Source organism: Theropithecus gelada, chromosome 14 (genome assembly GCF_003255815.1).
Source record: "Theropithecus gelada isolate Dixy chromosome 14, Tgel_1.0, whole genome shotgun sequence".
NCBI lineage: Eukaryota > Metazoa > Chordata > Mammalia > Primates > Cercopithecidae > Theropithecus > Theropithecus gelada.
Genome location: NC_037682.1, coordinates 79,267,109 through 79,293,580, shown reverse-complemented (window position 1 = coordinate 79,293,580; position 26,472 = coordinate 79,267,109). Strand labels below are relative to the sequence as shown.

Sequence of the window (26,472 nt, the reverse complement as noted above, 5' to 3'; positions counted from 1 at the left end):
TTCAGACAAAGAGACATTTAAGTTGCTATAAAAAAGAAGTAGAGGAAGAAAGCAGGGAGGAAAAATACATATAAGACTTAGAAAAAAGAAAACACTGGATATTCTGAGAATTGAAGAGGTTTAATATGACTGTAACAAAGAGACATGGAAACCAAATGGAGAAAGACTGGCACATGTCACATCACACCAAAAATGAATATGAACTTTACTTCTAAGACAAAAGGTCCTGCTACCAGAGGAATGACATAACCAGACCTATGTTTAACAAAGGTATTCCAGGTTTAATGTTCATGACCTATTACCAAATCTCACTCCATTGTTTATTTTTAAACTATAATCTCATTTAGTACTATTTGCTTAAACTTTTTAAATGACAGTCTACAAGCTGACTTGTTGAAAGCAACTGATATTAATGCAATCTAAACACATACTTTGTTCTTTATTTTAAAAGATTAAACCACACATTAACTTTAAGACAGATTTTAATAACTTTTTGATAGATTAACAAATTAGTTTAAAAATAATAACCTTCAAAATTACAACTAAGATGCCTACATAAAATATCAAACTTAATTAAGCTATAAAATTCAGGTAATTAATACTAGTTGTTTTAACAAACTAATCAGAAAATCTCAATGCCTTACTATAATAAAGGTCTGTTTATTTATCACTGTCCACTCAGGCATTCATCCAGGCTGTCTCTGACACAGAGAGTAACCTCGTTTCAGTCAGCTATAATGTCTTTCTAGATATTGTTCTGTGTGTATGTGAATAATAATGTCACATCATTAATGTATTGTGGGGACAGGGAAGAATGATGAAAGTCAAGACTATACCAGTAAGTCACATGAGGTGTAATTAACACTATGTCCACAGATCTATAAAGCAAATGTTATTCATTTACACAATCATATATTTGTTCAATAAGCAATTATTAAGCACTGAGGCAGTAGAGTTAAAAGTGAGGACTACAGATTCAGAGAAGCAAGTTGTTTTACATTCCAAGCCTGTTTCTCCATCTGTAAAATGCAAATAATAGGACCCACATCATATGATTATTATACTAAGTGCTCAAGAAATGTTATTATTACTACTGCTGCTGCTATTACTAAAACAAACACAACTACAAAGATGAGGGTACAGCAGTTGCTGTCTTACACACTGAGACTATAAGAAAAATTTAATAGTCCCTACTGGTATCAAGCTCATAGGCTTAAACTGAGGTAAAATAGTGAGCCACAGACAGAAAAAAGTAGACACATCATCTCCCCTGAAATTAACACCGTTATCTAAAAGATGTATCGCCACAGGTCTTCCTCCAAAGATACACACTGATATAATCATACTAGTACACAATCATTTACTAATTGAGGATAATGGTACATGTGATATAAATTGCCAAATGGAAAAAAAATGACCTGAACTAGAAATGAGTCCATCAACATGTGAATGCACAAACTGTGGCATATCCATATAATAAAATACTGCTCAGCTAAAAAAAGAACAAACTACCGATACACTGAACAAAATAGATGAATCTCAAAAAAAAAAAAAAAAAAAATGCTGAGAAGCAGCCAGACACAAAGGTGCATACTGTATGAATCCACTGGTGTGAAATTCTAGAAAAAAAGTTTCATAATCTAAAGTGACAGAGAGCAGATCCATCTTTTCCTGCTGTCAGGGATGAGAGGAGAGATAGAAACTGACTGCAAAAAAAAGCACAAAAAATTTTAAAGAATGATGGAAATACTCTGAATTTGACCATGGGGGTGGTTACACTTAGGTGTACATTTGTCAAAACTCATAGAACTCAGAGTATACTCTCCAAATGTGTACATTTTTATTGTATATAAATTATAACTCAAAGTTAATTTTAAAAGAATGAAGATTTGGCTGCGCGCGGTGGTTCATGCCTGTAATCCCAGGACTTTGGGAAGCCGAATAGGGCGGATCACTTGAGGTCAGGAATTTGAGACCAGCCTGGGCAATGTGGTGAAACCCCATCTCTACTAAAAATACAAAAATTATCTGGGCCTGGCGGCAGGTGCCTGTAATCCCAGCTAATAGGAAGGTTGAGGCAGGAGAATCACTTGAACCCACGAGATGGAGGTTGCAGTGAGCTGAGATCGTGCCATTGCACTCCAGCCTGGGTGACAGAGTGAGACTCTGTCTCAAAAAAAACAAAAGAATGAAAATTTGCCTGAATCAGTAACAGAACTAAATAGAGGTATAAAATTATATATTTTAGAGATTACAAATGTATATGTGTTGTGAAACACGCTACACCTTATGAAATTCAAAGAATAAAGAAATTGCTCAAAACTAAAGAATCAAAGATGGTTTTAGGGAAAAGATATCATTTGTGCAGACTGAATTTTTTAGTATAGAGGTAACAGAGTAAGGATGCAAAGGCTACCAAAGCATACAAGGTAAAAGCCATAGCTTGAGTTGAGTGAAGAGAATTCTAGAAAGGTCAAGCAAGGCTAGACAATGGAAGGCCTTGGTCCAAGAATTTAGACTGTCTTGAAGGCAATGGGAAATCACAGGATTTCTGAACAGAATGACACATCATAGCCATGCATTACAAAGGAAAAATAGACAAAATGTTTTAAATCATTTATAGATCTATTAGAAAGTGACTGACTCCAGAGTATCAAGAAGCAAGTTTCGGTCATGGGGTAGATAATTAAAGTCTTCCTAATTTATAAAAGTAACATTTTATGTTAAGAGTTGGCCGAGCATGCTGGCTCACGCCTGTAATCACAGCACTTTGGGAGGCTGAGGCGGGCAGATCACCTAAGATTAGGAGTTCGAGACCAGCCTGGCCAATACGGTGAAATCCCGTCTCTACTAAAAATACGAAAATTAGCTGGGCGTGGTGGTGGGTGCCCGCAATCCCAACTACTAGGGAGGCTGAGGCAGGAGAATTGATTGAACCCAGGAAGGGGAAGTTGCAGTGAGCCAAGATTGCGCCATTGAACTCCAGCCTGGGTGACAAGAGCAAAACTCTGTCTTTAAAAAAAAAAAAAAAAAAAAAGAGTTGTTTACTACTCCTTATTCTCAGAGTACAGCAAATGTGATCCAATATGGTAGTTTCACATTTTTAAAAATCTTATTTTTGGCCAGGCACAGTGGCTCACACCTGTAATCCCAGTACTTTGGGAAGCCAAGGCAGTAGGATCACTGAAGGTCAAGAATTCAAGACCAGCCTGGCTAACATGGTGAAACCTCATCTCTACAAAAATACAAAGATTAGCCAGGCATGGTGGTACAACCCCACAATCTCAGCTACTCAGATGGCTGAGGAACAAGAATCGCTTGAACCCAGGAGGTGCAGGTTGTAGTGAGCTGAGATCACACCACTGCACTCCAGCCTGGGCAACAAAGCAAGACTCGATCTCGAAAAAATCTTGCTTTTACATAATTTTAGCGATACTTCTGGGTAAGAAATGTTGGGTAAAAAATATATATATATTGAAATCTTCAAAATTTTATTAATCTTAAAATTCATAATATAAATTCTGCAGTTCATTATCCTATTCCAAAGTTCCATAAATATTAAATTATTTTAAAAAAAAAAAAAAAGCCAGGTGAGGTGGCTCACGCCTGTAATCCCAGCACTTTGGGAGGTCGAGGCAGGTGGACCACCTGAGGTCAAGAGTTCAAGATCAGCCTGGCCAACATGGTGAAACCCCGACACTACTAAAAATACAAAAATTAGCCAGGGATGGCGACCTCACATGCCAGTAATCCCAGTTACTCGGAAGGCTGAGGCAGGAGAATCACTGGAACCTGAGAGGCAGAGGCTGCAGTGAGTTGAGATCACGCTATCGCACTCCAGCCTGGGTGACAAAGTGAGGCTCTGTTTGGCAGGGCGTGGTAGCTCACGCCTGTAATCCCAGCACTCTGGGAGGCTGAGGCGGGTGGATCACCTGAGGTCAGAAGTTCAAGACCAGCCTGGTCAACGTGGTGAAACCCGGTCTCTACTAAATATACAAAAATTAGCCGGGCATGGTGGTGGACGCCTGTAATCCCAGCTACTCAGGAGGCTGAGGTAGGAGAATCCCTTGAACCTGGGAAGCAGAGGGTGCAGCGAGCCGAGACCACGCCATTGTGCTCCAGCCTGGGCAACAAGAGCGAAACTTCGTTCCAAAAAAAAGAAAAGAAGTTTTACATAACTTATGAATATAAAATTCTATGTGTTACATTCAATGAAATCTCTCCCAATAAATACACACACACATATACATAAACACTCTTATATAAACTTATGTATATATACGTGTGTGTGCATGTATATATATATATAAACTTCTGATAGTAATGTACTAGAGTAACAAAATTGGCTAAAAGTCTAAGATTAAAGTAAGAAGACCTGATCAGAGCTCTGATGCTCTCAGAAATCAAATTCTGATGCAGTTACAACTCAAGTTCTAAAAACTGGCCAGTCTTGGTTAAGTATTTGAAATCACAGAACTTCAGTTTCCTCAAATGTGAAATCAGCTACTATTACTTACTATATAAGACTGTTATGAAAATTAAAGAATATCATACAGTCTGAAACAGAAAATGCTGAAGAACAATGTATTGAGGATTAAATGTTTATAATAGAAGAGTTATAAAAATCTCAAAACTACTCACTCAACATAGGATTTACGTGAGTTAGTATCCAGTCCTTGTAATTTTATATTTTCCTTTACATATGTAAATTGAAATCCTGCTGAGTCAAAAGCAATACTCTGATTTTAAAATGCAAAAAATAATTTTCTCTTCCATGCTACATGGTTTGGGTCCTTCTGGAGCTTGGCAGTAGAGGAAGGTAGAAGGACAATGTTAAAATCCAGATTAGCGGCTGGGCACGGTGGCTCATGCCTGTAATCTCAGCACTTTGGGAGGCTGAGATGGGCGGATCACCTGAGGTCAGGAGTTCAAGGCCAGCCTGGCTAACGTGGTGAAACCCTGTCTCTACTAAAAAATACAAAAAAATTAGCTGGGCGTGGTGGTGGGTGCCTGTAATCCCAGCTACTCAAGAGTGGAGGCAGGAGAATTGCTTGAACCCGGGATGAGGAGTTTGCAGTGAGCCAAGATTGCGCCACTGTACTCCAGCCTGGGCAACAAGAGTGAAACTCCAACTCAAAAAAATAAAAATAAAAAATAAAATAATAAATAAAATCCAGACTAGTTTGGCTTTTCTTATTCTGAGACTCTAACTTGCTGAAAAATGTACTTTGTCTTCCAACAAGTTTGCATGTGTGGGCTATATTTTAGGTTTTCAGTATCCTGCCAGACAAATACTTAATACACAGGGTGATGTATTTGGTTACTTTTTTTAAATTTTTGGCAACATTGTATCAAAATTCAACTTCTTCAAAGTTAGTCAAGTGCCCCTGCCTTAGAACATATGGTCGCCCAACCAATAAGCATCTGATAGGCAGGCTTTGGCGTCAAGAAGCCTGTAATGGTTGCTAGCACTTAAGTATAGGAATTTACTTTTGACTTCATGCCATGCCTTCACTTTGTTGAAAAAAAGGAAGGAAATTCAAGCTTCAGAGTCTAAATTCCAAGAGGATAAAGAGGAAAATCAAGTGAAAACACAAAAGACAACCATGCAGCAGAAGAGAAGAGAATAACATTCTTACATTTAGCTCTTTGAAATAAAATTGCCGAATTCATAGTAACACTTCACATGCTTTTTGATTTTAACAGAAAAATTGCAGGGGTCTGAACATAAAGACAAGGGCATCTCAAATATTTATTCATTTAATATTATAACAAAATATTCATTTAATAATAAAACAAAAAAAAAAGTTAAAGTTTATTTGCTCTAGAAATACAAAATATGTCTCTTAGAACTCCTTAGGGGGAAAAAAGAGTTCTTCAGAAACCAGTTAACTTAATAATCATCTTATCTATATATAATACATATATATAAATATATATGCATGTATATACACACATATATAAATATATAAACACACACACACACACACACAAACACAGAGACAGGGTCTTGCTACGTTGCCCAGGCTGGTTTTGAACTGCTAGCCTCAAGTAGTCCTTCTGCCTCAGTCTCCTGAGTTGCTGGGATTACAGGCATCAGCTACCACACCTGGCTCAAATGATATTTATCTTGTTTAATTTTCTTTAATATGAATATAAGGACATGGAGTTGAAAATATGATATTTTTCAAGAGTTCATTCACGCCTACTAAGTATTCTATATTTGAGTCAGGACAGATTTTTTGCTGTAAGACTTCTAAAGCATAAGAAGATACTTAGCATATTTTAGTCTTTCTGAAAAAAAACTCAGAAGGGAAGAAGGTACTTGTAGAACCCAAGAAAGACATGTATGAGAATAGGGTATTAAGGAGCTTATAAGCAGAAAAGCACAGACAGAGAGAAAACCTTTGAGGGAAGTGGGCAGAGATTGTTATAAGCCACATTTGTGAAGACATTTCAAATAAGTCTGGACTTGGCCTTGAAAGTCATGGCATAATTCAGAGATTTACAGTTACCAATTTAGCTTTGTCTATCAATAAAGGGAATAGATGGCAGAATAGCTAGAGTAATTTAGCTATTTCACTTATTTAGAGTTATTTAGTGTTCAGCAGCCTTCAGACCTGAAAGTTTTGTTGACATACCTAGATTAAGAAGGAATGGCTTCCCAAATCACTACTACTACCAACTCAACCCACTCTAAAGGATGGTCAGGAGAAGTACATTTCCAAAAACAGTGCAAAATATATTTCATAAATCTCGTATCTGGTATCCTTGTTTAAAAACACTCAAGTTTCATTTATTTTTGCTAGTGTACTTGAGACCAACTCTACCTACATAATTAGCACAGAACTCAACTGTTTAAAGTAAACAGTGTTTACCAAAACAATGGTCTTGGGGGGAAAAATGCAAATAAACAATAAGGACCCAAATAGCCTGAGAGTATGTTATTTAATATGCCTGTTACTCAATTTCCTCCTCTATAAAATAGGTGAGACCTCCCCTTAAAAGATTTATTAATAAAAGATTTTGCTGTGCATAATATAAATATATCAATTATCTATCAAGAGCAATGCCAGGAACATGACATATATTCAATATAATTCAGTTCCTTTCTCTCTTTCCCTTGGTTTTGGTGTCCAACAATTTGTCTTATTCTCCCTTCACCCACTTGGAGTTTGAGATTTTTCTCTGAATCTATTACTTTAGTTTTTACAAATCTAGGTGCAGGTTCCAAGTGATGATTTTTATTTTGTGAGCAATATAATATGTTTCTTCTATTTTTCTTTATAACCATAGTCTGATGGACTAAAGACTGGTAGAACCAAGAATAACTGGTAGAACCAAGAATATCAATGGATAAAGGAAAGAAAAGATCAAAATGATAAAAAGAACAAATGGCAAATAATAAAGGATACTAGAAAAGTATAATATCCTTGAAGTCAAATATTGTCAAGAAGTCTGAAAAGAAAAGATAAACATGGGTAGGTAATAACAATATCTGTATGGTGTTTTATTTAATCCTCACAACATCAGATTTACAGATGAAAGGAGGCTTAGCAAAGTAAGTGTCTTGTCCAGAATTGCCCAGCTAATAAAAAAGAAACCAGATTTAGAAAGTCTTTAATCTAAATCCTACATTCTATTTATACTACAGTATCCTAGCCCTAGTGAAGAAAGAGGTCCCAAGCTTTGGATGGAATAAATAAAATCACTGAGAATAAATTAATAAATATGAGGGGCTTCTTAACAATAAGAAGATGGAAGAAAGGCAGGATAATTGCTATAACAAGGCAGAATGGTCCAGCTTCAAAAATGAGAAGACCTAGGCTTATCGGCTACAGCCTAAAAGCTCATAGGCTAAATTCTTTCAGAGTATGGTTAATGTACTAAGACATTAAAAAAAAAAAAAAAAAAGAACTTTCCAAGAGCTCTACATTCCAAAATAACATACTGTAAAAATCCTTAACAGAAACATCATAACAATTAAAAATAAAAAGATAGTTCCAGAATTAATCAGAGCATCAATTAGAATCATTAGTGCTGGATGCTGGGTATGATGGCTCACACCTATAGTTCCAGAACTTTGGGAGGCTGAGACAGGAGAATTGCTTGAGCCCAGGAGTTCAAGACCAGCCTAGCAACAGAGCAAGACCTCATCTCTACAAAAAAATTTTTTAAGCTAGCCAGGCATGGTGGCAGTCACCTATGGTCCCAGCTACTCAGAAGACTGAGGTGGGAGGCTCACGTAAGCCTGGGAGGTCAAGGCTGCAATGAGCTGTGATCATGCCACTGTACTCCAGCCTGGGTGACAGAGTGAGATCCCGTCTCAAAAAACAGAAATTTTAAAAAGAAATTTTAAGAATCATCACAGTGCTGAGACTAGAAAGGTTCATAGAGGTCATCTTGTATCTTCTAGAGCAGAGTCGTCCAATATAAATATAATGCAAGTTATATGTGTAATTTGAAATTTTCTAGTAGCCATATTTTGAAAGTAAAAAGAAATAGATAAAATTAATTTAATTGTTCTTTGAGGTGGGGGTCTCACTCTGTCACCCAGACTAAAGTGCAGTGGCATGATCTATGCTCACTGCAGCCTCGACTTCCTGAGCTCAGGCGATTTTCCCACCTCAGCCTTCAAAATAGCTGGGACAACAAGCACATGCTGCCAAGCTCAGGCAATTTTTTTGTATTTTTTTATAGAGTGGGGGTTTCGCCATGTTGACCAGGCTAATCTTGAACTCCTGGGCTCAAGCAATCTGCTCACCTTGGCCTCCCAAAGTGCTGGGATTACAGGCATGAGCCACTGCACTCGGGCTTTAATTTTAATAATATATTTCACTTAACCCAATATATCCAAGATATTGCCATATCAACAAATAATCAATATAAAAGTATTATTATTAATGAGATATTCACATTCTTTATCCATACCAAGTCTTTGAAATCTGGTGTAGGCTTTATACTTACGGCAATCTACACTTGACTAGTCACATTTCAAGCGTTCAGTAGCCATATGTGCTAGTGGCTACCACACTGGACAACGCTGTTTTAGATAATCATGAAACTAACTGCAGCCTGCAGATATCAAGTGACTTTTCTAAAGATTAAAGTTCATAGGGTGGTAATAAAATGCATGACACAACTTTTTTCTCTTCATTGACATTGGAATCATAAAAAAATCATAGAAATTCATAGTACATTAATGTGACCATACTGTAGCTCTTGGGGGCTGGTTACTGATTAAACTGAACAGCTCCTAAACCAAGTAAGACAATGATCACAGACGTTTTTTTGGTGGTGGTATGTAATTTTCAAGGAGGTCTTTCTTCTAAAGACTATAGTCAAGAAGGCAGCAATCACAATGACCTTTCTAAAAGTAAACTGATAGGTAACCTGAAATAGCAACTTTCATGAAAAGTGTTTTATCACTGTGAGTCACATGAAGACAAAACGAATTATGATTTATTCAGATGTTCCTTCAGGTATATATTATCTGAATCTGAAAAAGTTTCTTAAAAAAAAACTTGTGAGAGAAAATACACAGCAATCTGTATCCAAAGAATAATGACAGCTCATGTCTGACTGGAAAATATTGTTTTATACATTTTTTAAATTTATGCATTATGATTTTTATAAAATTCATTTTTAATAATAAACAGGAAAAGTTTGATAAGTCCTATAAGTCAAAATTACATATAAAATTGCTCATATTTTAGTGACTAAAATAAAAAAGCAATAGTTTATAGAAACTCGATGTCATGATCAATATTCTTATTTCTCCACAAGAACAGTATGCTTTGCAGTACAGAAGAGCTACAAAAAGTCTTACTTAGTTTCAGAGGAAAAAGTAAAAATGACAAATCATATGGTGGGAATGATTTCATTCCTCTTCATATTAATAGAGGATGTAACCTCTGAATTAGAAACACTAAGGAAATGTTCTTTAGTTATGTATTGTAGGACTTCTTACAGACAACCTACTGAATGCTATTAATTTAGCTAATCAAAATTCTTGAAGTAGAAGTAATTTTTTAACACACACCCCTTCCTTAAAACCAGCCATTTTTAAAAGCGAATTTGAAAATCTATAATCCTACCTCTATAACAAATTGTTTAAGGTAAAAATCTAAATAAACTTATGAGAAACTTAGAAAAAAAAAGAATTTAAACTATTTAAGAAAGACTAGGATAGGCACCTTAAGCAGAACCATCTTTTCAATTTAGATGCTATTTGAAACTTAGACTTCTAAGAGAAAAACCTCAAACAGCTGGAATCTAGCTTAAATACACAAAATAAATCACTTCTGACTGAAATACACTCTCAAAAGCTCTAATCAGGTTTCCACAAGCAACAAAACATACAAAACAAATAAAGAACATTAACAACATTAGTAAATTGGGTTTACTAATTGTGCAGTCAAAAAAAAAAAAATAGCAAATAGGAGACAAAATAGAATTCTTTGTCAAATCCATGAGCATCCATTCAATATTCTTAACCCTAAAGATTTAAATTTTGTTCTTAATACACTCTTAAAATAAAGATTAAGAAGATTATTTCATTCCAGTTTAAATTCTTAAATCATAATTTAAGTCATCTAAAATGCAATCATTGACAGACAAAGGGTATACAATGTGTAAGACATGTAAATATTCATATTCAGACCATCTTTAGAGAGGAGCAGGGGCCTGGCATGGTGGTTCACACCTGTAATCCCAACACTTTGGGAGGCCAAGGTGGGGGGATTGCATGAGCCCAGGAGTTCCAGATCAGCCTGGAAAACATAGGGAGACCCAGCCTGGAAAACATAGGGTGACCCCGTCTTTACAAAAAAAAAAAAAAAAAAATCTCCAGATGTTGGGGCGAGTGCCTGCCTGGAGGACAAAGTGAGACCCAGTCTCAAAAAAACAGAAAACAAACAAACAAAAAAAAAAAAAAAAGAAGGAAGGGAAGGGAAGAGGGGAGGGAAGAGGGGAGGGAAGGGAAGAGGGAGGGGAAGGGGAAGGGGAAGGGAAGGGAGGGGAGGGGAGGAGAGGGAGGGGAGGAGAGGGAAGAGGGAGGAAGGGAAGAGAGTGGGGAAGGGAAGAGAGTGGGGAAGGGGAGGGCAGGGGAGGGGAGGGCAGGGCACAAAAGAGTAGGTACTTAATCTCCCCTGAAAGTGAACAAGTGAACAGGACTTTGTTTAGTTGTCCTGTACTCCAGGGCACATGTATTACAGGGAAATAAGAATACTGATCATGGCCGCGGTGGCTCACACCTGTAATTCCGACACTTTGGGAAGCTGAGGCGGGCTAATTGCCTGAGGTCAGGAGTTCGAGACCAGTCTGGCCAACATGGTGAAACCCAGTCTCCACTAAAAACATAAAAATTAGCTGGGCGTTGTGGCAGGCACCTGTAATCCCAGTTATTCGCGAGGCTTAGGCAAGAGAATCACTTGAACCCAGGAGGTGAAGGTTGCAGTGAGTAGAGACCATGTCACTGCACTCCAGCCTGGGCAATAGAATAAGACTCCATCTCAAAAAAAAAAGAAAACTGATCATGACATTTAGTTTCATGCATTAGTTTTTGAAATGTATATCATGTATACAATTCTCTACTTTCATGAAGGTTTTATATAGTGTACCACAAAAAACGATTGTGAAATCCAAGCTCTGAATAAAACAATAAGCTTAAATAACTATTTGATGCTTACTATTATCTTCCGTGGACAAAAATACCTTTCCAATGAAATGGTTTTTTTCACAAAACACTTTTTTTTTTATACTATATAATAAAGCCCCCACAATCATGTGAAATCAGATATAGCAAGTTTTCCATTCTTTAGAGAAAGTTGGCTAGAATGCTTATCCTGTGTAAAAGAAAGAAATTAGAAAGTGACTTCCTACTTACCATTTAGGACTTTCTCAGCTCAAAATCTATCTTTTCCTATATATCTAAATAAATGAAATAAATAGATGATAACTTTTTCATCCATTCCCTCTCCATGAAGGAACTAAAATTCTAATACTGCTTTTTGTTAATTTATTAATAATATAACACACATTTTATATTAATGTATAACCAGACCTCACTTACCACTTACGGCAGAGTTCTTTGGACTCTTAAGACACTTCCGATTCATTAGCTCCATATTTCTCTCCATTTCCAATACTTTCTTCTCACTATCCTCCTTACCCAGCTTAAATTCCATGACCCTAGGAAACACTCTACCACCCTAAGCTCCTTTCTCCTCAGTTCTTGCATCACCTCCACCTGGCAAAACTCCAATCCTGGATGAAACTAATCACTTTCTCCATGCCTATAATGAGGCAACTATGTACTGCTAGGGAAAACCACACAACAAAACATAATCACCACACTCAAAGGGATCCTGAACACAGCCCAGGTAAGCCTGTCATTTTACTCTATCTATACAAAACAAGTACTTCAAACCACATAAATTCTCTTCAGGCCTTTGACCCTCTATCCTTTCTTTCAGCAAAGACCCTGCCTCCTGCTTTAGTGAGAACCATAGAAACTAACAGATATGACATTCCAGTGGGAAGCTGAGGAGGTTCATGTCTGATCACTTCTGTTCTGCACCATTTTCTCTTTTCTCCCCTGCTATTGCCTTAGATAGTATTTAAAGCTATAAGCATGGGATAAGTTATTTACAATGAAAAAAGAGAGACAATAAGCGAGCCTAGAACCAAACCTTGAAGAATTCTAAAGTGTGATGGCCAGGAAAATAAACCTTCAAAGAAACTAGAAATTTGCACTAAAAACAAGTCAGCTACATTCTGCTATATATACATACATATACGTTCAAACAAACTGATTTTGAAGACAAATATAACTCTAATGTTTTCCAACAATATTAAAACATCAGTCCTTTGATAGATGAAATTTCGCAATGTTATTATTACTGAGGTCCAAAGAAGCCTTTTCCCCTGTGGAAATAAAATAATCTTGACAGGAATTTTACCAGCCAAGGGTGAGGGACTTAGGGGTGGAGAACATGAAATTATTACCCTTTGCAGACACAAAACTTTCTAGTTGGAACACAGATAACTCTGGCTCCTCAAGAGCATATGTAGATTTAAAATCCTTAACTATAAACAGTAGGCTTCAGGCCTGGGTGGTCTGTGCAATGTCCAATAATATATAAATTGGCTTATACTCAAAATAAATATTTCCTTTTTCATTACTCTGAGTCATGAAAAACATTTAATCTTTGTTCAAAAACAGAAAGGATTTCAAGAAAACCTTTTAGCTGTAAGTCTAACAGATCGACAGCTCAGTATATGACTACAAATTACATGCATGTAAAGAGATCTTAAATAACTTTCTCAGAATCTCAAGGAACACAGAAAACTAGGAAGATTCTCAATAAAAAATAAATTGACTCAGTGCATGCAATAATCACTGATATTTTCTATACGATGTTTAATAATAAGCTATGACCTAAGGGATTAAATGAAATACAAAATACCCTGTGCTCCTGTTTTTATCTCAGAGATAATTTGGCATATTATATAAGCCATCTAAACACTATTTTAAAGTTATTTTGTCTTTTATTTTCTTTAAATATGCTATCAAATGGTGGCCGATTGGGTTAAATTCATCTTTAAGAGAACATTCAAATATTTCATAGAAGATGCATACCAATTATTTTCCAGAAGTGTTTAGATCCTTATTAAAATTTGGCCTGACATAGTATTCAAACAAAGGAAACAAATTTGGAGGAAGAGAGGAAAAAGAAGAGAAGAGAAAACATTGAGGAGTAATAGACTCCATTTATATGCAATATGGTAAAATGGCTCCCTGAAACCATCCAAAGAATTGTTCTCTTTCAGAATGAAAAGAGTCCAGTATTCTTCACGGATGATAGGAACTTGGTCTGACTCAGGACTTGCTTCCATATCTGCTTAATGAGTTGACCAGAAAATATTCTAAAATCATAACAAAGACATATTATCAGAGTGTAAAGATTCCAAAGTCATCACAACCAGATGTGTAGAACTAAAAATCTTGGCTTCTAGCTATATTTCTCACTATCAGTTTATAAAATGAGCATTAAATATTATTTGTTCTAGCTCTAAATTTCTTCCTTCCAAAAGAGCTGATCTAAGTGTGAATAGACAATACATGTCTAGTCAATCTCTTATTACAACAGCTGTGAGTAACATTCCAATTTCTTCTTTATGTCAAAGTTTCATGTTTTAATTGTAGCTTATTATTATTGTGGCCAATTTACTCTAGAAAATAAGAACGTACAACCTATAACTATATTCTACAATTAATTTCAGACCTATCTCATGAAATTTCAAAAAGTTCATAGCTTTAAAATAACATACAATCTCTTTTTATAAGTCTCTTCAAAAATCTAGTCAATTATTTCTCAACAAAATGAACTTTAATACTAGAAGCAAGATAATGCCTTCAAAGCTAATAAACAAAGAATAAAGTTTAAGATTTTTCTGAAGTCAGAAAAATTCAACCTACCACAGATCTGGAAGATTGAATTTAAATGACAACTGACTATATACAGTGAGCTTAAGGCTGGAACTACACTGCAGAGATTAAACAGCTGAAATTCTTAAAATGTACAGACTGCATACAAATAAGTCTTCAAAACATATCTGAATACATTTCATAAGAAAAAGTGATCAATTCATGATAAAAGATCAGAAGAGATTATAAATATATGCTAATGCAAAGTATAGCTCCTATTAAAAAGAAACTACCAATAATATATAAACAGTAACATCAATTTAATTTGGATCTAAAATACCATTTATCTACATATTTGTCACACGTAAAATGAAATGACTAATAATGTTAGGTGCCAGAGTGGATTACTAGTTACTTCCTTAACATTATAAATTAAAGTAAAAGCAGAAAACAAACAATAACAACAACCACAACAACAAAAGAAAAGTACAGCAAAGTGAGATGGGGGAGGGAGGAGAGGAGAAAAAAGAGAGAGAGAGAGACTGAAACAAAGACAGAGATCATAGACATCTGACTACAAAGTAGCTTTTATCCTCTTTTCTAGTTTAAAACCTAGTCACAATAAAGGAATTTCAAAAATTTTTAATGGCACTAATTAGAAATATTTACTATTTCAAATAGAAAGATAAAGCGTTCCATGACATGGTATAATATTTCCACTACAGTTTAAACTATATCATATATAAAATCCAAAATATGCATTAAGAAATTTTTTACCAAGCTTCTATCTTCCTTAATTTCTAGGTCCTTTATTTAATTTCATATTTCTTTTCTAAAAGGCTTGCCATCACAATGTGGTATTTACAAATATAAAAATAATACTGGGTCTTTTGCCATGTCCCTCACATAAATTTCAAAATATTCAATTGTTTTACAATAATTACTGGCATTTGAAAGTAAATTATGCAAAAATTCCACTTCTGTCTCTGCCACTAACTGCTGTGTGATCTAGGAAAAGCTACAAAAATATTTCAAGTTTGTTTTATTCACCAGAAAATTGACAATGCTGTATTACATAATCTCTAATTTGCTTCATACTCTAAAACCCTATGATCCTATGAAACATTAAGTATTGGTATTATTCACTTTAGAGAATAACACTTTTATTTATGAAATGTTGCAACATATTAGACTAAAAAGAACACTAAATCAGCCTACAGTTTATGAATTTTTGAACTTCAGTTACTTTTAATATGTAAGAATCAAGATATATGTCCAATGTGTCAACCAGTTCCTAAAGTAAAAGTATGAGTGAAGTCTGGCTCTACTAGGATAAATAATGAGCCAAAACAAGACTGGTAGGAGCCGAATCTTGACAGCTTTAAAGCATGGAAAAAATTCTAAAGGAATGGAGAAGAGGACAGTGATAATGATATTGCAGTAACAAAATATGAAGAATCAGAACTTAGCAAATATTTTCAAAATGTGTTCTTTACAATAACAGTTATTGTATCCAATCTCCATTTAAGAGATTAAATAGGACAAATTTATCTTAGTTTCCTTATTTTCTCTGTATTCGAATGTGCACATTGATTACTCAAAAATAAAACACTACTCCAAATAGGACCACATATACTTCTCTTCATATTAGTTGTTATATGCTTGTCAAGACTCAGTTGTATCTGTCCCCAAATGTGTTCATGTCAGTTGTACTTCTTAATGTAATTATGTAACTGGCTTACATATTACATAAAAGGAAAAGGAAGAAAGTTTCCCTCCCCCCGCCCCATGAAAACTGAGTTGAATGCTTTGGAAAGACAATATCTTAAAACAAAAACAACTCAGAACTCCACCTAGGCAACTCATACTCACAAGAAAACCTTGGTAAATGAGCTGATATTTATGTGTGCTAAGTTGAAATAAAGTCGTTAATGTATACATGTATCCATATTTTGTAGACAATGTTAATAGAAACAAATCTCACGCTACTGCTATGAAGACAGCCTTCCTTGCATAGATTTTTGTCCCCTCAGCTCAGGGCTCAAAATGAAGATATGGGGACCTGAACTTCCCCGGCTGCCCCCACAGACCTGCAGCATGAAACAGAGCTGGCCAGACAACTGGCTTGCTGTTATATGACATTCAGATTTTGTGGTTGTGTTTATACTAGCTGATTGATTTAACAACATAACAGGAAAGAACAAACATTAATAGCATGTAAAGAGCTCCTACAAATCAGAGCAACAAATTTAAAAATAAAAAACAGGTAGAGGGTAGGAAATCAAAAAGGCTAATAAACCAATGAAAAGGTGTTCCACCTTACTAGTTATCAGATAAATATAAAGTACAGCAAAAATGAGGTATTACCTACATTTTAGATGATTTGACTGACAAAAAGATAAAAATTACCAACATGAACTAGGATGTAGGAATCAGTAAGCACTCTTGGAGTGAAAATACATGGATATTGCCTTTTTTGGAGGCCAATCTGGCAATCTCAATTAACATTAAATATGTCTAGTACATTTGACCCAAAGAATCCATCTGTAGCTAAGTAGCTAGCCTATCAATAATATATAAACAGTAACATAAATTTAGAAATACTGGAACAGGAGCACAAAGATATTTTAAAAACAATGTTCGTGGTTGTACAGTTTGCAACAAAGAAAACCTGCAAACAGTATAAATGTCTGTTGAGAAGGTTTAAATACTTACAGATTTTTTTTTGCAGCCCCTAAAAACAATGAGGCAGATCTATATGTACTGACATTTGGATAGAATCCTAAGATGCATTATTTTAAATAAAAAACACTACAGAACAATATATAATGTGTGATCTCATTTTTAAAAATATAAACATAGGTACATAGGTATGCATAGAAATAATTCTGTGTTGAACCTGGTGGCTCATGCCTACAATCTCAACACTTTGGCAGGCCAACGCAGGCCGATTCCTTGTACTCAAGAGTTTCAGAGCACCCTGAGCAACATAAGGAGACCCTGTCTAAAAAAACAAAAGTAAAAAATTAGATAGGCATGGTGGTACACACATGTGGTCCCAGTCACCTGGGAGGCTGAGGTGGGAGGCCTGCTTAAGGCCAGAAGTTTGAGGCTGCAGTGAGTCATGATTGTGCCACTACACTCCAGTGTAAATGAGTCTCAAAAAAAAAAAGAATTCTGGAAGGATATATGCAAACTGTTAAGATGGTTTCAACTAAAAAAAGAGAAGTACAAAGAGGGAGGTAGATAAAGAGCTGAGAATTTTCCATTTTTATTATTTATACTTTTGCATTGTTTGAATTTTTAAATGAAACTGTATTATTTATACAATTAAGAAAATTTTTAAAAGAAACGGAGGAGACTTCTAATTTCTTTGTTTCACACATTAATGAGAAATTTTGGATAAGAAAAGTCTCTATTTTATCAATTCATCTACTAAATAATTAACAGACTCATGATTTCTAACCCATATAGATTATTTGTAGTTAAAATTGGGTAATAAATCAAGGCAGAATATGTATTTTGGCAAAATATACATATGGAACTATTAAAGGAGGTTGGCGCTGAGAAGAAAGTAAGAGGGAGGGGAAAGAGACCTGATAATCTTTGACCTTCTAAGGTAATTATATGAATAGCTATTTTCTGTTTTAACTGAGAAAATTCCCATTACAGAAATTTAAGATGTTGAGAAAAATGTCTTGACTCTACTTGTTGTAAACTACTAGAATAGGTTGCCAAGAGAAGCAGTGGAATTAAAGTCTCTGGAATTTCTTAAAATTACAGATTTTAAAGACAATCACAGAAGTTATTTCTTGATGTGACTTACGGCTCTACTATTCAGAGTGTGACACGAGGACCAGGACGAGCATCTCCTGGGAGCATGCTGGAACTACTGAAGCTCACATCCTACCCCAGACCTACGGAATCATAATCTGCATTTTTAAAAGATCCATGTTGAAGTTTGGGAACTGCTTTATAGCCCTTACATCAGACATTTAAATTTGTAACAGTTTATTAACAATGACTGCATATTAGGAACCAATAAAGAGAGATACTTCATTTGATTAAAAAAACTTTCTTTTTCATCCTTATCAGTACTATTTCTGTTTTTCCAAAGAACAATAAAAAATTAATGCCCTATTTTATTAGGCCTATTTCTTTTAAGAAGGTAAAAGCTCTATCAGTCTAACTCGTATTTACTCACACAGTTTTATTAATCATTACAATGTAATAGAAAATTGTAAGGGATATAATACAAATCCAAAAAAAATTGATAACAAATTCAGGAAAGTGACCAGAATTTTAATGATTATAAACTTCTTATCATTCAAATAACTTCAACACATTAGGCTTGCTATCATAATTGTCTCTACGTGTTTCATACCAGTAGAAATTGCTGGTGGTTTTCAAAAGTGAGATAAGGAAAGCCTTATCTTTCATAAGAATCCCTGAAAATATCTTACAATGACACCCTGCAAGGAAGGTTCATACAATATTAGTATTTGGAATTACCAAATACAATAAACATTTTTAACATTCAAGGAAGAAACAGAAGATAACAATTGTGTTTCCAATAATAGAACTGGATGCTTTTGCGATAATAAAAGAAATCTAACCTGATAAGCTCAATTGTTCTCCACTGTCTGATTTTTAATATCATTCTTGTTCTGAACATGCCCAAAGACCTCAAAACCATAAAAATTGCATAATCCATTTCAGTGATCAAATCACTTTAGAAAGCATTTGAGAGCAGCTGAGATTCAGAGGTCCTAAGCTGTCACAAAGCTTGAAAATACAAAGCTGTGTTCTCCTCCTCTTTATATTTTGCATTTGAGGATGACAGTAACATGATAAACAGCCAGCACTCAACCACCATCAAGGCCCTACCAGTACAAAGAGGCTTTGTGATTAACAAGGGAAAATAAAAAAGGGAAGAGACCCACATTTTCCTTCCTCTAGGGAAGACGCTAGACAGAGATGACTGAAATTTTAGAACTTAAAAGCTTCTCCCATTTCTATTAGCTCACTTTGCAGGTAAACACTTTCCTGGCTCAGTGACTCAATCACACATCTGAAACAAAATCTGCTGAAAATTGATAATGGTGGAAAAATATTGTTTTGCTGTGAATTTTAGATGAACTTGTATATAGATGGTATACTTTCTCTCCCAGTGAGCCCATTCACTGAAACCATACAACGTGAAAAATAAGCCTCCAAATATGGATGTTTTATTTGAAGTTTTAAGGATGTAGACTGGAATAAGGCCAAATAATTCCCATTTGTGCTATCTATGCGAATTCTTAAAAATGTCTAAAATAGACTGGAAAAGGAAAAAAATGTAACTTGATATTATATATATGCAGTGTGTGTATGTGTATTCTCGTTCTACATGCACACAAACATACACATACACATACACACACATAAAATTTCCTTCTGTGTTGCCATTCATTTAAAAAATTATCCATGGCAAGCATAGTGGTTTCGAAATATCTTTTCCCTATCCTTTTTTTCCACTTCTGGTGTCCCCTACAGCCATGGCCGCCACTGTCGCAGGGGAACCCGTTTCCCCAGAGGAATTGCTACCAAAAGGCGATGCAGAGAAGACTAAGGAGGAGTTGGAGGAGGATGATGAGGAGGAGCTAGATGAGACCTTGTCAGAGAGACTATGGGGCCTGACGGTGATGTTTCCGAAGAGGGTCCAGTCGGCGGCCGGAACCTCTTCTTTCTCTCCCTCTTTGTGGCTCAAAAAATGTACAGGTTTTCCAGGGCAGCCGTGTGGATTGGAAACACTTCCTTTAAGATCCTGGTTCTTCCCGTTGTTTTTGAGACTGAGAAGATGCAAATGGAGCAACAGCAGCAACCGCAGCAGATACTTCTAAGGCCTAACACAGGGCTCTCAGGAGGAATGCAAGGGGCTCTACCTTCACTTCCTGGAAAGATCTAGATTGTTACTGCCATATATGAGTTGTTTCAGTGGGAGAAGTTTGAAATTCAATAGTGTTTGAACTGCTGATTATTTGAATTTTTTTTTTTTTTAAACTGTGGCACATTGATCCATCTAAACCTGGTGGGGAGAAATCTCCCCACATTGTCTCATGAAGAGACTTAACTTGCAACTGTGCCCTCCACGCTATTCTGACTTACCTCAGTCTTCACTCTGATACCAGAGTGCAGCCATGCAGATGGTTATTCCAACTTTGGCCACACACTCCTTTCACAAAATTGCTCCTAACTGGAAGATCTCACTTTCCCCTGTGGGGTAGGTACTGATGCCAGTGGGAGGGATGTACCCCTGACCATTAATGACTGCTTTTTCTTTTTTTTTTTCCTTAAAGAATGGAGCTGTCGGGGAGGGACATGCACACAATGTAAAACAGACAAAATGCGTTACAACTGTGGTGTAAAGTGGCCACTATGAATCCCCATGTATAAGAGGAAAGAGACTGGCTGCAGCTTCAGCCACAGGATGGGGACTGTGGAAGACAGGGCAGGAGCTCCTTTCCTCTGCATATTTTGACTGTTAGACTTTGTCTGTGTGTTTAAAAAAACAGAAGTCAGTGCTCACTTTTTTAATTTAAATATTAAAAGTGATTCCAACTGAAAAAAAGCCTTTTTCCCAAAATAAACACAGAATACAGTAAAATAATTGTTCTGCAAAATATAATCAATATCAATATATAATCAAATATATATAATATATACTCAAAATATAATCAAGTTATTGACTGATATTTCTAAAGACTATAAATGTAATTTCTATTCAAACTAAACTGGAACGTATTCTTAGCAAAGGACTCAGACGTACATATGATATAGGAAGTACGTGCTTGTGGTCAGTTTGTATCTGGCAATCTGTGACTTAATTTTGATCAAGAATGTGCCAGACTTATATTTAAAAATATATTCACAGTTTTATTGAGATACCATTGACATATTATACAATTCACGACCTAAAGTGTATCAGTCAGTGGTTTCTGGTATATTCAGACTTGTGCAGCCATCACCACAATTACTTTTAGAACATTTTCATCAACTCTAAAAAAAAAAAAACCCTTACCCATTAGTAATCATTCCCTACACCCCCAACTCCCCTAGGCCACCAATCTAATTTGTATCTCTATGGATTTTTCTATTCTGGACATTTTTGATAAATAGAATCATATAAATATGATCTTTGCAGCTTCGATTTAAATAATAAAAACAACTAACATTTATTGAGTGCTTACGTGCAGTAGACATTCAATACAATAACCCCATGAGGTAAGTACTATTATTATCCTCACTGAAGATGAGAAATGTGAGGCACAAAGAGGCTACGTAACTTACCCAAGGTCACAAAACAAGTAAGATGGAAAAGGATTTGAACCAACACAGCTGGATTCCAGAGTTCCCTCTCAACTATACTATAGTGTCTTTTGATTACCTCTGACACAGAACTTAAATAAAAGAATATAATAGAAAGATTCAGGCTTGAGAAAGACACAGTGAGTTACAGCATAGCCCAGTGAGTTATAGAGCCTCATAAGTAGTAAAGCAAATGGTTAAATTTAACTGCTTCAAATTTGAGCAGCTGTATCAGCAAAGTCTCGTCTAAGAACTTTCTGTGATTAGTAATAATGCTTCTTAAACAAGAAGCAGACATCTTAGCATGCAAAAGAGGATACCAGAACTCGAAAGGATATAATGTTTGGATGTTTAGTCACACTCAACATTGCTAAGAGTTATCACCAGTTTCTTAGTGAAGAATTGAAGATTAGTATCAGAATCCATTCCTAGGGTTTATATGGAAATAAAAGGCATATAATCATATAGCCTACATAATATAATCTCATTTGAGAAGCTGAAAGACATATATACACACAACACCTATACACATATAAATGTGTGGAAGGAGAGAGGAAAGAAGTGAAGGCAGGAGGAAGGAAAGGGGCAAAAGAGGGAGGACAGGAGGAAGAGCGAAGGCAAGCAGGACCAACAGATAGATAGAGGCATAGCCAACAGACTAAAGGGATATAAACAAAGCTGGTAGTTACTTGTCTCTGAAAGACGAGATTATGGGTGATAATTATAATTTTTTCAGTCATATTTGCTCATTTTTCCACAATGAGCAAAAGACGTGTTTTTGCCTCCCCAAAAATCACTTGACTACAATCTTAATTTGAGGCCACTGTCCTCTAAAATGCTCTACAAAACTCCAGTTATTGACTTTAATTCACAGGGCATCATGTCTCAATATGAAGCTTCCTCATTCTCAATGAATCTTTTTATATTCATCATAAATTCCCAAATTAAAAAATATTTTGAAGAATCATATTACATATTATAACATAATTTAAGTAAACAAACCCAAAAGTTAATTCTTTAAGGTATCTGCATTTTATCATCTTTTCATAGCGAACAGCTTCCAACTTCTGTATTTATTTATAATTTGCAAATTGTATCTTATTCCAAATAACTTTAATCTCACATTTTCAAAATCAGATTATATTTATATCTCAAGCCTAAATGAGATGGAATTAGCTGTAATTAAAACTGAGGTATAAAGTTACATAAGTTTATACAGTTGGAATCACTTATTTTGGCCAATAGAATGGATCCTCTAATAATATTTAAACATAAAGTGATATTTAGTTTAAAAGTAAATTCAAATAGGTTTATAACTTCAAACCTCATTTTAAAAGACATGCATTAAAAGGTTGTCCTTACATGGAGACAGGGAGTAACCTACTCCTTGGAGTAATAGGCAGGTCTTGAGGTCAATGTTTTTAATAGATCCCTTAAACATCAATGTATTTCATTATAAAGTTAAAAAGTTATTCCCAGTTTTGTAATTTACCAACCAGATGATATACTAGCAAATTCTGGGAAAATAGTATCTTATAGCTACATTGAAGATACACACAAAATGAATGTATATCCTTTAAATACAAAGGGCTACTCTAGATAAACACTGAAGACCTCCTCTGACCTCACTGCTTCTAGCAACCATTTCCTCTTAATCCTCCCTCCTCTTCACCTTCACTTCCTCCCTTACAGGCAGGGAGAGAAACAGTCAACTATAAAGAAAGGCCAACTGCATGGCAGCTCTTTGGCTACGATAATTTTTTAAAGTGCTTGTAGATACTTTTTTTTTCAAGAGACAAGATTCTCCTCATGCTGCCCAAGCTGGAGTACAGTGGCTATTCACAGGAACAATCGTAGCGCACTACAGTCCTGAATTCCTGGGCTCAAGCAATCTTCCTTTCTCAGCCTCCTGTGTAACTGGGACTGTAGGCATGTGCCACCATGCCCAGCTCCTGCAGATACGTTAAGAGTCACCTGTGGCTTTATCTAGTTATGATAAAACATGTCCAGAAAGATCTGAATAATGAAGAAAAACTGGATGCCTTATTTGGCTTCATTCATCACTCATTTTAATCTTTCTAGCTTTTTAAATCCAGTTTTCAATGGATACACTAACAACTAGTTCACAGTAAGGCTGGCAATAGAGGGAAGGATGGCAGAATTTTGCTTCTCTGCAAATTCAGGGCCAATATATTTGTTTCTTTGCCCTGCCCTCTTCCTCCCACCCCTACCTGCTCTGAAGTGCCAATCTCCACTTTATACTCCAAGATCCCTTTTTGTCCAGTCCCATTTACTGTGCTGTCCCAAATTCCTCTGGTCAGAGTAGAGAAGAAATGGAGAAGAAAGGGAAAAAAAGAGGAATGAAAGGAAAAGCCCTATTTTAAATCATAATCCCAATCCTTTGGCTCCTCAATTTGTAGTATTAACCTACTTAGTTTTGTTATTTTATATTTTGTAGGGATGGGATCTCTCTATGTTGTCCAAGCTGGTATCGAACTCCTGGGCTCAAACTATCCTCCTGCCTCAGCTCTTCAAGTGCTGGAATTACAGGAATGAGCTGCTGTACCAGGCCCTTATTTTGTTTTTAACCATTCTACCACTAAGATCTCCAGTTTTGTCCTTCTGTCCCATCACTCCCCATTCCCCCACATGCTGAACTCTAGCTCCAAATATGGGACTGTGGAGTAGCTCACATCTGGATAATTCCCAGTCCTTTTGCTTTAGGGCTAACACGCTGGACATCAATGTATTTTCCCAAAGAAATATTATCATAAATATTATTTGTTTCTATAGTACCATTGGCACTGTACTTCAACTATATTTTATAGATTCATTTATAGGTTGAATGACTTTTAAAGATGGGCTTGGAAACATAAATAATGTTTAAAAATATTATGTTCTTGTAGGATTATCTGTTCTAAGTTTTCATAGCCACAGGGATCATTTTATCCATGACAAATTTAAGATGAAAGAAGCCAAGTATCTTATTGAAGGCCACAGAGTTTGTAAGTGGTAGAGCCAAAACCTAAAGAGGGGTCTGTTATATACGGCATTGAAGACTGTATGATTTCTGTTCTACCATGGAACCTCCTAAAACACGTGTATGCTTTTAATTAAGTCAATGAAAACTCTGAAAGGCTAAAAATTTTACTTCAAATCCTTAAATTTTTTTTAACTGAGCATCATTCATTCAAACATTTACTGAGTACTGTTTTACCTAAAATTCCCTCTAGTAATCACCAATACTAATAAACTATTACTGACATTGTCAAGGAAAAAAGTACCCAAATTATTTTTAAAACTCGCCACTGTTATTAGAAATTTATCATAATCATTTCTTTTATGTATGAATGTTTGATGTGCTGAGACTTCCGCAAAGGTAACAGATTGTTATATATAAGACACCCTTCTTGCTCAAAACATAAATGCTTTATTGAAAAAATGCTTTTTTAAAATCTGTGGACTGTCATTTTCAAAACAAAAACATTTTATTTTCATTTCTCCTAACTTCTAAAGAGTAAACTGAATTTATAAGAATTATTAATTTTTGTCAATAATATAAAAAGAATTTATAAAACATGCAACAAATTTACTTTTTCATGAGACAACGATTGTTACTATTAAATTCTAGGTAAATTGTAACTTAGAGAGAAATAAGATTACACAGTGCCAATTTGATTTACCTTAAAATGGTAACAAGTTAAAATTGCATCAGGTTAGAAATGTACACCAGGCTATATATATATATATATATATATATATTTATATATGGCTCATCCTTTATTTTAAGTTCAAACAACCATCTTGATTGACAAAGAGGCTACTATATCCAGTGGAACCTCTGAGAACTATTGTAGAACTAGGATAAGACCATCAGCAATGAATAATGTATTAGTGGTGTGAGTTTTCCACTGATTTAATAACATGTGAATGTTATCCACTTTTGAACTTTGACATCAGTGAAAATGACAAATAAAATATTCACATTTTTAAAACCACCTAAGAATGTCATTTTTATTGCAAGTTTTTGAAAGGCAACGGGCCATTTTTCACATGATCGTGTCCCATTAAGTCCTTACCTTAGGGGGTTGCATTTAGGTTCATGCTGTTTCTCCATACAATATTTCTCTTTGCCTTCTACTAAAACAATTTATATTCATCATAAAATGTTGGAGTAATTTCTTTATCTGGGCACAACTACCTCAAAGACTGACAGGTAAAAAAAAATGACAACAGATTTGCCACTAGTTTCTCATTCTTAGAGTACACTCAACAAATGAGCAGGCAAATTTTTTTCTACCAATAAAGAAAGTCAGATCACAGTCATGTGACTTGGTGTAATAAGCTTTTTATTCTCAAAGGAAATGATTCACAACATTTATGAACCCATGTTTTCTCATCTTTTCCATTTGTTTTGAGGAAAGCAACAGTCCTAACAATCTCAATACTTCTTTTCATTGAACAAATTTTGCATTTTTGGTAAACTCACAGGTTTGGTTGCCAATAATAGAAGTGCCTCATTTCATCTGTATATATCTTCTGAGGAATAATGGCTTCATGTATGTCCATGTCTGTCTCTCTCTCTCTATATATATATACACACACACATACACACACACACACACACACACACACACACACACACACACACACATATATATATATTTATTTTTTGAGATCAAGTTTTGCTCTTG

The 26,472-nt window shown here is 35.3% G+C and overlaps 1 protein-coding gene and 1 pseudogene across 2 annotated transcripts in view; one reads left to right on the top strand and one right to left on the bottom strand.

The window, feature by feature from the left end:
- The window catches only part of TMEM135 (transmembrane protein 135), a 261,010-nt gene that overhangs the window by 41,109 nt on the left and 193,429 nt on the right, over window positions 1-26,472 (bottom strand). The gene's annotated exons all lie outside the window — the stretch shown is intronic.
- On the top strand, window positions 19,969-20,378 carry LOC112606938 (annotated as a pseudogene).